Source organism: Gorilla gorilla, chromosome 7 (genome assembly GCF_029281585.2).
Source record: "Gorilla gorilla gorilla isolate KB3781 chromosome 7, NHGRI_mGorGor1-v2.1_pri, whole genome shotgun sequence".
In the NCBI taxonomy this organism is placed as follows: domain Eukaryota; kingdom Metazoa; phylum Chordata; class Mammalia; order Primates; family Hominidae; genus Gorilla; species Gorilla gorilla.
The window spans coordinates 16,902,272-16,917,557 of NC_073231.2; the positions used below are offsets into that span (position 1 = coordinate 16,902,272).

Genomic DNA, 15,286 nt, shown 5'->3' on the forward strand with positions numbered 1-15,286 from the left:
CATTAAAATACTACTAAGGGGACGGGTGCGATAGCCACACCTGTAATCACAGAACTTTGGGAATGGGAGGTGGGAGGATCACTTGAGTCCAGGAGTTTGAGGCCAGCCTGGGCAGCATAGTGAGACCCCGTCTCAACACAAAATTAAACAATTAGCTGGGCATGGTGGCTCATGCCCATAATCCCAGCTGCTTGCAAAGCTGAGGCAGGAGGGTCAATTGAGCCCGGGGAGTTGAGGCTACAGTGAGCTATGATCACACCACTTCACTCCAGCCTGGGCAACAGAGGAAGACCTTGTCTCAAAAAAACAAAAATCTACTACTAAGGGAAGTCAGGCTCTACTGAAATTCAGGTTAGTCAAGAAAAGCAAAGATGTTTTTTCATGATCTATCCTTTGATATTTCTGTCAATAAAAAATGCCAGGCTGGATGGTCCAGAGGGCTAACACAGTAGGATGGTTCCCACATTATTGTTTTTAAATAAGTATTTAAAAATTGCATTAGCTTTGGGGGTACAAGTAATTTTTGGTTACGTGGATGAACTATTGGGGTGAAGTCTGAGACTTTAGTGCACCTGTCACTGGAGTAGTGTACATTGCAGCCAATATGTAGTTTTTAATCTCTCAACCCCCAATATTCTTCTGTCTCTACCTAGTTAATTTCACCCTTATGAAACCAAATCACAAACATGTGACAACTTGGAAAAAAACGCCTTGCAATCGGAAATATCTTGACCAGACAAGTCTAAGTAAAATGTGGAGTGTAGAAAGATGTTCCAGCACATGTCAGCATATGGTGACTTTTTCCACACCCAGCTGCTGTTCATATGAGCCTTCAGAATTCTGATCACCAGTTTAATCTGATGCTGACCCTGGTCTTTGTGAAAATTCCAAACAACTCTTCTAATCCAGCGTGGGGGGAACCAAAGTTCCCCATGGACATGTTATTCCCAGAGTAACCTTGCTACAAGTGCTTTCGGCTTTAGAGGATTTAGGAATCCAGTTGCCACCATGTCATTGTCTGCAATGACATCAACTCAGGCCTAAAAAAATTCAGGTCTCTCCCATGTAAAGTGGCTTTCCTACATTTAGATCAAACCTTTCTGAGCAGCATGGGGCCATTCTGCAACACCTACTTTTTTGTTTTCCCTAAATTTGATGATTCTAAATATGAGCAGATAGCTCTAATACAGCCAGCAGTCACTGAGTGTACTCAACTTTCATTTGTATCAACTTACATGAACAGCTTGCTTAAAAGAATGCTTTGGAATTGCTTATATGATAAATCAAGCTTGTTTTGTGTTTATATGGAAACAAAATAGATCCCCATATGTGCACAGGAAAATTGGCAACTGCCAAGATGGTATTGTTACCTGGAATCCTGCCTTGGGATGGATCCTTTAACCAAGGAGATCCAACAAAGCCGGACCTCTGGACCAGCAGTCTTGGTTCTCGTGATAGTGAGCAAAGAATTGCGAACTAACCCCGAAATGCAAGCTCAAAACAAGGCTTTCTGAAGCACAGTAATGCACTCTCAGAGGGAGAGTCGGGTAACCTCTGCGCAGTGAAATCAGCCCCTCTTTATAGAGCTCAGGGTGCGTTTATGCAGTTTGTGGGGAGGAGTTGAGGCTTGGACTGTGTTTGAGTGACAGGATTGTGTCATTTGATTAGCAGTTTATGCTTATATCACTGAACTTAAACTGCACGTCTTTACTTATACTTTGTTAAGGAAAGCCCACTCAGAGGGGCAAAACCACATGTAAATTTTATTATAATGACTGTATAATGAGGATGAGGTTACCCGGGTTTATGGCCTAGATGGACTGGGCATGCGCCATGTTAGGGGATTTTTATCTGTGTCCAGTTCTTCTTTCTCCAGGATGTTCTGGCCACAGACTTTACCACAAGCTCCATCTATCAGGGTGGAGTTAGGGTGGTCTTGGGGGCTGAACTTAGGTGGGCCAGGGCCTGTCTTAGTGACAGCCCTTCTGCCCTCCTCTCTTGCCCCCTCACAGCTGCTAATGTCTAACTACCTAACATTATGGCTGGGACACTATGTTCCTGCAGTAATGCCAAAAACTGTAGTACCAAAGGGTAAGCCTCCTTGATTCTGTCCAGCCATGGGTGAAATTTCTCCAACTCTATGTAGGAGGAGAGTGTTGTAATAGACCGTTTCTAAAGTCCCTTCCAGTTCAGGGAGACTACAATCTCTGAACAAACACATTCCTGTCACCCAGTGGAAAAGAGGCCTTCAGGGCCCACAGGTGATGACTTTTATTTTGCAACTTAAAAAAACCCACCCCTGAGTCGGCCCTCGGAGGAGTGCGCCAGCCCTGCGGAGGCAGTGTCTACACAGGCCTCGCAGCTTCCGCCTAGCACTCCGGAGGCAAGGTTTCCGTTGCATTGTGGGGCAGGGACCACCGTGTTGTGGGTGTGGGGAAGGAGATGTGTGGACAAAGGGCGGAGTGATGGGTCACAATGTGCAGAAGGATGGTTTAGGTGGAGACGTCGGAGGAAGGCGAGCAGTGGCGGATTAGGCTCAGGCTGCTGTGAATGGGTGTCAGCCTGGGAGGCCCGGTCCAGTGCGCCCCCACATCTGCCCGCTCTCGATGGGATGGGCACAGTCTCGATCCTGGCACCAGTATCGACCTCAGCTGGCACCAAAGGCCTGAATAGAGGGTAATCGCTGTCCCCATTCCAGCCCAAGCCCCGCCTTCCTGGGTGTTCTGGAGCAAAATGGGGGTCTGCGCAGGAGCCCCGAGTTCCAGGCAGACCTGGCTCAGCAGGGCAGCCTGTGAGATGTGGTGAGAAAGGTGTGGAGCGGCCATCAAGAACTGTCTTAATGAAACATTGCCATGAGCCGTGAATCTATGTAACCATATTACTTTGTGGAAAACAGCCAGCGGAGGGCAAGTTTAACAGCTCCACCGGGAAGCTCCAAGGACAGCTGTGCAAGAGTGTACTGTTTTCAAGTACACATCGTTCTGTTGAAAGAAAAAAAACTTTAGACAAATTAAATTGAACAGAGTTTAATTGTGCAAAGAATGATTCATGAATCAGGCAACACCCAGAACAAGTGGAAGTTCAGAGAGCTCCCTGGGCAGGGATTATTTATAGACAGAAAACTGGAAGTACCCTACAGAAATAGCTTGATTGGTTACAACTCCGGCATTTGCCTTTTTTGGACATGGTCTGATCAGTGGGTAGCCTGTGATTAGCGGAAGTTCGGTTGCTATGACTGGCTGTGACACAGCTATTTGTTACAAAAATATGCTCCTAAATTAGGCTTTCGGTTTGTTTACCTACTGAGTTAGGTTGTGGCTCCTGACACAGAAACTCAAGGTATGGAGGCAGCCTCAGTCCAAAAATAAGTTAATTTAAGAGATTTTTGAAAGAGACTTTTTCCAGATAGCAAAAGAAGAGCGATGATCCATCTATACACCACAGGAATGGTGGCTGTGGACCTTGTATCCACCAGCACCAGCTGGGAAATACCTGACGCCATGCTGCTGGGCTGACCAGAAGTAGCTGAGAGGCTGGGCATGGTGGCTCACACCTGTAATCCAGGCACTTTGGGAGGCTGAGGCAGGTGGATCACCTGAGGTCAGGAGTCCGAGACCTGCCTGGCCAACATGGTGAAACCCCGTCTCTACTAAAAATACACACACACACAAAAACTAGCTGAGCATGGCGACAGACACCTGTAATACCAGCTACTTAGGAGGCTGAGGCAGGAGAATCACTTGAATCCAGGAGGTGGAGGTTGCAGTGAGCCGAGATTACACCACTGCACTCCAGCCTGGGTGACAGAGCGAGACTCCGTCTCAAAAAAAATAAATAAATAAATAAAAAAAGTGGCTGGGCTGAAACATCCAGGGTAGAGGCTGTAGGCCTGTAAAGACCTTCGAGGCAACAGGGCTGCCTCCTGGAGGTTTGTAAAGACAGCCATCCACAGTCATGACAACAGTTCCACCTGAAGCTTGCCACTGGCCACTCATTTCACCTGCAGCTGTGCCCCTGAAGATGCAAAAGATCTGGAAAAACCTTGTTTATCCCCTAAGACCACCAATGGAGGCTTACATCTGTACCCAGGCCATCCCACTGAGGACACAATGGGAATAGCAGTGTGGAAGGCAGAGCCCAGCGGCCATGGTGCTCCGTGGAGAAGAGAATCTGCATCAGGCCGGCATTAGGAACTTCCCATGGTCTCTGAGGTGTTTGGGGTCACCTCCTCTGATTATGCTGAGGGGGAAGAAATTCAACACGTCTCCGGCACATGTGTTCATGGAAGGGCACTCTTCTTCATTCTAATTGCAATGCAACCAGTGCTCAATGAAGGGGCAACAACAACGGTAACAACAGGCACGAAAGCAAGTGCTACGGACACACAGGCCACCAAGTCTGCAGACTCAGAGCACGTTAAAACAGCACCAGCAAGAGCAGCCTTTGTGGATCCAGTAGGACATGGAACCAGCACATCAAGGCAGGTGTGCTCAGAGGATCTTTAGGTAGTTGGAGCAACTGCTTACAAGCACTTCCCTGTGCTCAGAGGCTACGTCCTGCATGCCAGGAGGAGCTTCTGGTCTTTCCCCAGAGAGCAGCCCGAGTGTGGTGGCTGAAGGAGCAGAAATGACTGGCAAGCCTGCTGCAGAAACAGTTAAAGGCCTAATGGCAGGACCCCTCGTCTGGGCCTTGCCGATGAAGGATACGCGAGTGAATGGATGAGATGGAAGCCAGAAAGTCTCCCATCCCAAGACTGAAGCCCAGAGAGAGAGAGAAAGGTAAAGGACAGAACTCCTACAAGACGCCATTGCCATCTCCAAAGGACTGGGGCACACAAGTCAACCCTATGAGCATTCATCTTCTGGTCCTGAGCAGCAGATGATCCCTGCACGGGACCAATAGGGATGAAAAAATGAAAAGGCTAGAGCAGTTCGGGAGGCTGAGGACGCAGCTTCTCCTCTCTATGAAAATGCCAGTCCCGTTCTCACCACAAAGGAGTCTAGGTTATCTCAAAAACTGCTGGGGAGCACACACCTATACTGGCAGCTACTCAGGAGACTGAGGCGGGAGGATCCCTTGAGCCCAGGAATCCAACACCAGCCTGGGCGACATAACAGTACCTGTCTCAAATAATAAGAAGAAGAAGAAAAAGAAGGGGGAGTCAAACTATGACAAGTTTAGGGTCTTAAGCAAAAATAACTCTTTGTGAAGTTCAGAACCTGCTTTACTCACTTGGAAGAGGGTAGAGAGGTGGAATCAAGTTTGAGACAGTAGAAAAGGGCAGCATGGAACACCACACAGTCAGGCAGAGTGTGGCAGGGGCTGGGGATCACTGGGACCATAGCCGAGATGAGGGGGACAGTGACTTTAAAGCCCGTCAAAAAAGGAATCAGAGCATGGAGACCAAGGGGTTTCTGATTTAGGTGGCCTTGATTTAAGTAAATAAGTACAAACAAAATACATTCTTAGAATGAAAAAAAAAACCTGTTAGCTATCATCCAAAGGCACGTGTCATTTCATCATGAAACTCACGTATATGCATTGGGAAGAAGCATTGTTTGAGGTAGGGAAGGAAGAGTCGCACACCTGAGTGAAAGGGTGACCATGGCCTGTGCTGGTCAGCAGGAGTTTCTTACCTTCCTTCTTTTTCTCCAAAAGGCATACATTTCACTATTGAGCTTTGTGATTCCTAAATTGTAGTGGGTCTAAGAATCATCTGGGGTGCTTTTCTGAAATGCAGATTCATGGCCCTGGACAAACTGAACCAGGATCTCATAGAGTGGGACTATCTTAGATGATCCTCATGAGATGATCCAAGGTGTGGACTCAAGACTAACATTGGTACATGGTCCAATGTAAGAAGTGGCCTTGAGAGTTAACAATTAGGTTTTCGTGTAAATGTGCCCATCCTTTTGGACTATGCATTGGTTCATTTCAGTCACAGCTACTGTCAACATTTATTCATTAGTTAACCAATATTGGAATAAGAGTTTACTATGTGCCAGACACTGTTTTAGCTGCTTTACTAGTTGAACCTTACATTTCTTGAAGGTCTGGTTTTTAGAATGCTACATGCAGATTTGCCTGGTGCTCTTTAGCTGCTGGCTGGCATGTCATTGTATGAGTGAGTGCTATATGACCGACCGTTCCTCCTAAGGGAAAGGGCATGGGAAAGAGAAAAGGGACAATGGCCCTCTTTATCCTTTTCCTTCTGACAATAACCTTTGCAAAGTATAGAACATTCACTGACTTTCCAAGGCTTTATAATGTTTTATTTATTTAGAAATGTAAATAAATACACTGTGAAATATGTGATGGGGGAGGTTGTGAAGCAACCTTCACATAATACATAAGAAATTATAAATCTTTCTATTTTGAGACAGTGTCTGCATTGAGAAACAGATAAATCTGTCTACCCCTCCTTTTAATCAGTAATCTTATCTCCAGTAACACTGGAATGCACTTGCAGTAACACTTGCTAGGCTGGAAAATAGGTTAATGAGTAGAACAGCATGCATATTTCAGGAAAAGAAATAGAATGCTTTATTGCCTCGCGATACCAAATAATTGCTTCTTTCTCAGCATTGTCTCATCTCAGCCTTGTGTAGTATGTAGGAGAAAGAAAAAGTCTTTCAACGAACGATAGTCACCTTTAGAACATCGTTTTGCTCTGGTTTTATACACCAAGAGAATGAGAGGTCTGCCATCTTGACATGTGCGGTCTAAGGTCTAAAATTAAGGCCGAGTGTTATGTGCTGCCTTGACATATGTTGAAACTGGGAGGCCTTGAATGTTCTCACTGCAATTTCCCCTCCTTGCTCTGCTCCTGTGGATAAGGTCCCTTAGCTGAACAACTTTACTTTCAAAGGTACCAGAGGCAGTTCCTGCTTATCCTGGAGTATCCTGGGGTTTCAACTTCCTGCTACTTTTCTGAATTGTTCAAACAAGCCAATCACTTCCTCCTATGAACCAACAGACACCTCACCCTCTTGATATTACAAAGCCTGCCTCCCGCAGCCCCTGGTTGTCCACTCTGTTCCTGAATACAACCCTACTTGGTCTACGACGTCGCCCCCACTCCCCGGGCAGTGAGTATATCTGACTAATAAATTGCTGTTAATCTAACCTTTCCGTTGTTGGTAGTAGCATCTTCAGCCATCCTTATAACCCTAGGACAGGAATCCCTCCCTCACCAACTGAATGAATAGGAAGTGATTAAAACATGTTTTATCCACTGGAATAGGATCTTTCTTAAAATAAAATATATATGTGTAATTTTAGAAAGCATTAAAAATTAAGTATTTTTTTCACCAATACTAAGATAACCAGCAAAAGCGCTACTTGGATAATTTCTTTTTACTGTAGCTTGTCCTCTTAATAGTCTGGAAGCAAAAATAGGAAAGGCAGGCCAATTGCACAGTGTCTTAAAGGACCACAGGTTATCACAGTCACTAGTGAGCCCAGAAATTAGCCAATACTGGATGAAGGAGGAAATTCTCAGGAAGCTAACTAGGCAAATACAAGAAACAAGGCCTCCCACAAGTTTATTTATATCTGGATTAGGAGTATGATAACGCCTATGGGTTGACTCAACAAAAATAAGAGCTCACGTCACAAGGCTCATATAGGACAGCAGGCATCATGGCTCTAGAAGAAAGGTTTGATGGGAAAGAAGGGAAGAGAGTCCCAGGAGGTATTACCATCCAATCACTTCTCTGAGTCTACTGTACATGCCAAGCAGGGGCACAGCAGCCCTTCTTGATTTCTACCCAGGCATGATTTTCATGCCCTAGTGCCAGGTAGCAAGGCCGTGAAGGCCCACGCAGGCTCAGTAAGGATTACGTTTTGTAAAGGATAACCTAGGAGGTGAAGCCAGCAACAGGGAAGAGGGCTTTGACCTACTGAAGGCAGCACTTGGTTTGGTGGTTGCCTTCGCTTGTGTTTGTGACTGCCTTCGGAGTGCAGTGCTGAAGTGAATCATACAACTTATCTGCACAACATCAAATGCAGCTAGCTTTTCTAGTAACAAAGTTGCTACCATTTATTAGCAACTACATGGGTGCTAATCACACACTGGTTTATTATCTTCTTTAATCCACTGAATTTTTCGAGTTAAGTACTCTTATCTACCTACATCTTGCAAATGAGGAAACGGCATTAAGCAACTTATTCAAAGTTGCATAGCTCTACAAGGAGTAGAGCCTGGACTCAAAGCTAGACCCAGGGTTCAATCTTTTTTTAAAATCAATTTCATTGTATATATTTGAGGTTTACAATGTGATGTCATAGGATACATATAGATAGTAAAATGGTTACTATAGTGAAACACATGAACATATCATTTCACAGAGTTACTGCTTTGTGACAAGCAGTGAAAATCTACTTATTTAACAAACATCTTTAATACAATTTTATTAACTATAGTTCCCATGCTGTACATTAGATCTTCAGACTTTTTCATCCTACGTATCTGCTACTTTGACCTACATCTCCCCATCCCACCCCGCTGCCTCTTGACCTTTTTGTTGTTGTTGTTTAGATTCCACATAAAAGTGAGATCATGCAATATTTTTCTTTATATGTCTGGCTTATTTCACTTAATATAATGAAAGTTGTGTGTGCGTATACACGTATATATGTATGTATGTATTATATATAATTATATATAATGAAATATTATTCAGCCTCAAATTAGAAGGAGATTCTGCCATTTGTCACAGCATGAATGGACCTGCAGGATTCATTCTTAATAGCACCCAGGGTGTGTCTGAGAATTTCTGGGGAGAAGGGACTAGAGAAAGAAGGTTACCTAGGACTATCAACTCCAAGTACAATGCTACTAAGAAAATAGGCCATGTCTTTAATACAAGTATAGGCAAGTTTGTTTTTGACAAAAGAAAAAAAAAAATCAACCAGGTGTCCCACAAGCGTATACCATTAGGACCCATTCATTGTAGACTAAATTATAATAGACTAGTCATATAGAGCTGAATCCTTTAATAGAAAGTGATGTTATAATTAAATAACATGAAACAAACACATATTTACATTGTGTGTTTTCCTGTCACTTCCAAATCGTTTGCAAGTTATTGTCCAAATTTATTGAAGCAGTATTTTCTGTTCTACAGAAAGCACAATCCAAAACATGGGTGCTCTGAAGGGCACCGTTCTGCGCTAGTTATGTGTTTATCTCTCTTTTCCTTATGTAAGCGTGTTTATATTATATAACATCAATACCCAGAGTAGTAGCCAAATGATGTTATGCTAACTGATGGGAACAGAAAAGTACTGCAGAGCTCAGCACCTCACAACAGCCCTTCCTTCTGATGGTATCTGGTAATTAGAAGCTACTCACCTTGAGAACACACCCCTTGTAGATCTGTAATTAGTTCAGTTAGTTTTACTGCTTCTTTGACATTGATCATAGTCTCCTTTGAAGTACCAAAAAAAAAAGAAGAATAGGAAAAACTGACCCGGTTCATACCTGGTGACTTTTATCAATGTCTCTTGTATGAATCTATTGTTATGAGGTATTTTAGACATACTGATTTATAATGGCATTTACAGAGCTTAATGTTAGGTCTGAAAGATTCACTTGTAAATTACATAACTTCAGTACATTCATGCTAATTGTGTTGGTTCAGAAAAAATGTTTAAATTGACTTCAAATCACTATGTTTTGGAGACACTGCCTTTCATTAAACCTGCTCATGGTAAAACCAGACTACTTTAGTATCCTTCACTACTTCAGTAGTTATTGTAATTAGTATTTATGTGCACTATTTAAATATATAATTATCTGCACACATATGCTCTATCACCTCTAATTTGCTTTGACTCCGTTGTTGGTGTTGTCGTTGTTGTTGTTGTTGAGACATGATCTCTCTCTGTTGCCCGGGCCTGGAGTGCACTCAAGTGCAGTGGTGCAATTACAATTAACTGCAGCCTTGACCTCCTGGGCTCAAGCAGTAATTCCTTTTTAGCCTCCCAAGTAGCTAGGACTGTAGGCATATACCACCACACCCTGACTCTTCCTTAATACACTGCAAGTTTTATGTTAGGATGGATATATGTCTTCTGCCTCCACAGGCTTCAAAACTCCAAGCAGAATTATCTGAATATTGTGAACACACACACACACATACACACACAACAGGATGTTGTTGGACAATAAGAGTTTCAAGTCAATTTCAAGTCAATTAACAATATTGTAGCTTTGTAAGTATCTCACAGGAATCAAACCTAAATGACTTTTCCCAAATACAAGTCCTCTCCTGGGTAGTTTTTATCTTAGAGTAAAACACTTTCAAATTACTTGTTTGTAGTTTATATAATCAAATGGCCAAATGCTTTGCTCCTCTGAGAGCCAACATTAAAAGGAAATTCAACATCTAAGTATTCATTTACAAACCATCTTACTGTATCTAAAGACTAAAGATAGTTTAAATGTATATCCTATTTCTAGGTTATGCCCATTTATCTACTCACCTTTTTCCCAGCTTTTTCATTCAGATCCCATCAGTAATATTTTATTTTCCCAGCCCATATATGCAAGTATTTCTAGATCCATCAGTTACCTTATAGGTGTTCCTTATTTAATAAAGTCATATATATATATGTCCAAACTTCCCCAGTGGTTAAATTGAGAGAGATATAATTTTACATTACAAATAATTTTTCACTTTATAAAAAGGAGCTCTCACCCCTTTTTTCTATAAATATCATTGATTATATTTGTAAATGAAGAGTTCTGTGGTTGGATGGTGGTGATGATAGCACAACAATGTGAAAGTATTTAATGACCCTGAACGGTACACATAAAAATGGTAAAGATGGCAAATTTTATATTATGTGCATTTTATCACAATTATATATACATAATTATTACAATTATATATATATAAAATCACAATGATATATATGCATATATATGTGTGTATATTTGTGTGTGTATATATATGTGTGTGTGTGTATGTGTGTGTGTGTATGTGTGTGTGTGTGTGTGTGTGTGTGTATATATATATATATATATAAATAATTGAGGCATCTCTGTGGGCCTGCACCGTGCTGGGTGCTGGGGCCAGGGCACTGAGTGAGGCAGAGATCATCACTACCCACACGGAGCCTGCAGTCTAGTGGGACAAACATCTAGTCCACTGACCATGTAATCCAGCAAATGTGGCCTAGTGCTATCAAGGCAGGAGATCAGCAGGACTTGTTTTTGGAACACTGGTCATGACCCCAACCAATCACGACCCCGCTGATTGGAGCAGGATCTGGTCAAAACAGGGTGCGGTGAAGAAGCTGGCCAAAACCAGTAGATGGTGATGAAAGCAACCTCTAGTTCCCCTCACTGTTCATTAGCATAAAGACACTCCCACCAGTGCCATGACAATTTACAAATGCCATGGCAATGAACCACGGCAATGGCCCATAAACAGTTACCTCTTATGGTTGCAGAACATCCCTGCCTCATTTCCAGAAAGTTCTGAATAACCTGCCTCTTAATTAGCATATCATTGAAAGTGGGTATAAACACAGCTGCCAACAGCCCATACATTGCTACTCTGGGCACACTGCCTATGGGTTAGCCCTGCTCTGCAAGGAGCAGTCCTTTGCTCCTGCTGTACAATGCTGCTTCAACAAAAGCTGCTGTCTAACACCACCAGCTCACCCTCGAATTCTTTCCTGGATGAAGCCAAGAACCCACCCCTCTCAGGGAGGTCATGTGAGAGATAGCCTAAGCATTGTCATCTTACCTAAAAATTTCCAGCCCTTTCTCCAATGTCTCTACATGCCTGCCCAGATTCAGCAATTCTTAGGAAATAACTGAGAAGTAAAGTGTAGACGAAGGAAAGTGTATATTGGTAAAAGCATATTAACTTTTGAAACAAACGAATCCTACCACTGCAGTTAACACAGCACACATTTTTTTCTGCCTCAGTCATCCAAATGAGAATGTGGTGCTGCCTGCTCCTCAGAGTCATTCAAGAATCCACGTTGCCAGAGCCCTGCCCTCTTAAGTAGTTGGCTTCCAAAATTGTGCTAACCATCAACATCCAGCAAGCAGTTGTTGGAAAGGAATAGATTACATGTGAGAGCTTTCGCTTGCTCAGACCTAGACAGTGTCCATCACTTTCACTCACATTCCTCTGGATAGAATTCCACCTGCAAGGGAACTTAGAGATGTAGCCTGGCTGTGTGTCCAGGAAGAAGAGGAAACAAGTTTGATGATCACTTAGCCATCTCAGTCTCATCAAAGACGCTGTGGTTCTCATATACAAAGAGTTATAAAAGTAAGAATGGAGGACAGATGTTGGAAACTGTATTTTATTTACTCCTTTGCTTATAGTTACAGGGATCAGAAATTAGGAGTCAAAAAACAATAATTTATTGTTTTATAATAGAAGAATACGTATCAGAAATTTGGAATAGTTATCAACTTCCCTCAACTAAAGATCTGGAAAAGGAACTTGGTTACAACCTACATTCAGGAAGGGGCTCAATAGTGATTCATATATAATATATGTTGGCAAACATTAAATTAGTCTCTACTTACTACAAGTAAAGATAAGAAATAAATGGAGCCTATAAAAATTTGCTCAGATGAAATGAAATATCATATGAAGACAAATTAAAAATGCACCCCTGAATGTGACTTATTACAGAAATCAGAAGAAAAGCACCCTCAGTAGACTGTAAGACTGCAAAGCCTCCAGGAAATAAAAGGTGTAAGTACGAGCAATGAAAAATCAAGATGAAAGAATGGTCATGTAGAGAAAAGGAAAGGAGAGGGTTATTTATGACATTGGACAGGATCAAAAGGACACTAAAAATACAATGGAATAATTCACTGTTGAAGATGTGTAAGGCACAATTGGAGTGGATGAAAATGAGTTAGGGATATGGAAACAAAGTTGAGTTCTTACAGAATGAAAATAGAGTGGATGGATGTGAAAAGATGAAAGAAGGAAGGTAGCTATGATCAGAGAACTCAGAGCATCATACGGGTAACTTAGGTTCCAGACAAAAGGTCAGAGAAATACTCTGCAAAAGTGATCATATATACATACACATATATATGTGCATACATATATATATATATATATATAGAGAGAGAGAGAGAGAGAGAGAGAGAGGGAAGAGTTTAAGAATCATTTAATTCCAGGCAAAAATCAAGTACAAAGAGATACAAAGAGCTACATCCTGGCACTCATTTTGAATTATAAGGATAAAAAATTTAAATCCTATCCAGGCTAAAAGACAAGGTACTTAGAAAAAAAGGATAAATGGACTTTGAGATCAGCTGGGACAGTTCTATCTAATACTAAGACAAAATTATTTCTGATCCAGCTCTTCATAGGCAGCCAAATTGTCCTTCAGGTGAAATAAAGATGTGTATATAAATGCCATAGCTTAGAGAAAGTATCATTCATGTACAATTTTTGAAAAACTATTACTTGATTATATGATCACATTGACTACGAATGAAGGAAAATTATGAGCTCAGGAATAGGGAAATAGTGGCACAAGAGTACTTGGAGTGAGCACCAAAAGCATTTGTATGTAGGTTTAAATCTAATCCATGTGCAAAAGTAAATGATCTGAACTATTTCTTGAAAGAGAAAATATATAATGTAAGATAATAATTTTAAAACAGTAATATTAACCTATATTCTCAAGTTATACTAATAAAAACTGAAAAATCAAAGGGATTGTGATTGTATTTATTTCCTTAGCTTAGCTAGAAGATGACCCAAAGGATTTATTTTGGTTCAGATTATTAGGGAAATAAAAATCAAAGAAGGCTTTTGAATCTTAAAGCAAACCATAAATAGTTTAACATAGAGCTTGTATATCCCAAATCAGTAGAAAAGATAAAAATAAAACCATGTCTGCATTTTTAGCAGTGAGAAAGAAAATGGAGCCACTGTAAAAAAAAAAAAGGCACAAAACAAGATGACATAACTGAGACCACATGATAAGGCACAAGGAAAGACGTCAGAAAATATGTCAGAAGTTAGACTAACCTTATTAGTTATAACAATAGATGGAAATGTACAAAAAATAAAAGTAACAAAAGCAACATCGAATGGTCAAAATTCCCAATTTAACCTCTACAGATCATTCCTGACTTAGGATAGCTGGACTTACGATGTTTTTGACTTTGTCATGGGGCAAAAGCAATATGCATTTAGTAGAAGCCGTACTTTGAATTTTAATTTTTTCCCAACTGTAGGTTAATGTCAGTATTCTGAGCACCTTTAAGGCAGGATGGGATAAGGTATGATGTCTGGTAGGCTAGGTGTATTAAATGCATTTTCGACTTACGAGATTTTCAACTTATGATGGGTTTATGGAGATGATAAGTTTATCATTTACGCAAACAAAGAAGTTTAAAAGAAACTTAAAGCAAAACTATGAAAAACAAAATTATGGAATTCATAAAGATAAAAGCAGAAATTCAATAACAGAAATACATTACATCTTTAAACATTCTCATAAACCTTATAGATGTAACACAAGAAGTTCTTAGATACAAGTTATCTCAGGGAAACAATATTTACCTAACGCCATATAAACCAATGTTATGTTCACTTGTAATGTGTCAATATTTGCTAACAATGACGGATTATCACATTTTCTTGTCCAAATTGCTTACCATCACTTATGTAGGTCTAGAGTGGCTTTTAAAATTCAAATATTCACTAGTGCAGATGTGTGAAAAGACTCACCTATGAAGATACTTCTCATGATTTTTTTTCACTGTGAAAAATTGGAAAACATAAAAGGCGGATTTTAATTTAATAAATTATTCTATCCATATGGACTAACACTGTGCAATCAATAAAATGGTACTACAGAAAAATATCAAACAACATTGAAATGCTTCCAATACGTTAAGATTCCAAAAAGCAACTCGTAAAATGTAATGCAATCTCATTTGTTTAAATACACACACGCACAGAGCAGAGAGAGAAAGGGAACACTAGATACTGTAGATAAAAATTACAGTGGGGAGGGGAGGGAACTTAGAAGACAGGTTAATAGGTGCAGCAAACCACCGTGGCACATGTATATCTATGTAACAAACCTGCATTTTCTACACATGTATCCCAGAACTCAAAGTAAAATAAAATAAAATAAATCTTAAAAAAATTACAGTGGGGTTGCTAGTGATCTCTTTTTCTTTGTGTTTCTCTGAATCTTTCCATTTCTAACATGAATTTATTTTATACTCAGAAAAACAAATCATAAATGATATATTTTTAAAAATATTAATGCC

At 40.9% G+C, this 15,286-nt stretch overlaps 1 long non-coding RNA gene across 1 annotated transcript in view; it reads right to left on the reverse strand.

Moving 5' to 3' along the window:
• Positions 1-2,230: 2,230 nt before the first annotated feature.
• LOC109028009 (uncharacterized) overlaps positions 2,231-15,286 on the reverse strand; it is a 46,002-nt gene continuing 32,946 nt past the window's right edge. Inside the window, exons 3-4 of the long non-coding RNA XR_002007061.3 lie at positions 14,663-14,766; positions 2,231-2,981 (exon numbers count right to left, since the gene is read on the reverse strand). This is a non-coding gene — a long non-coding RNA (uncharacterized lncRNA). The remainder of the gene's footprint in view (positions 2,982-14,662; positions 14,767-15,286) is intronic.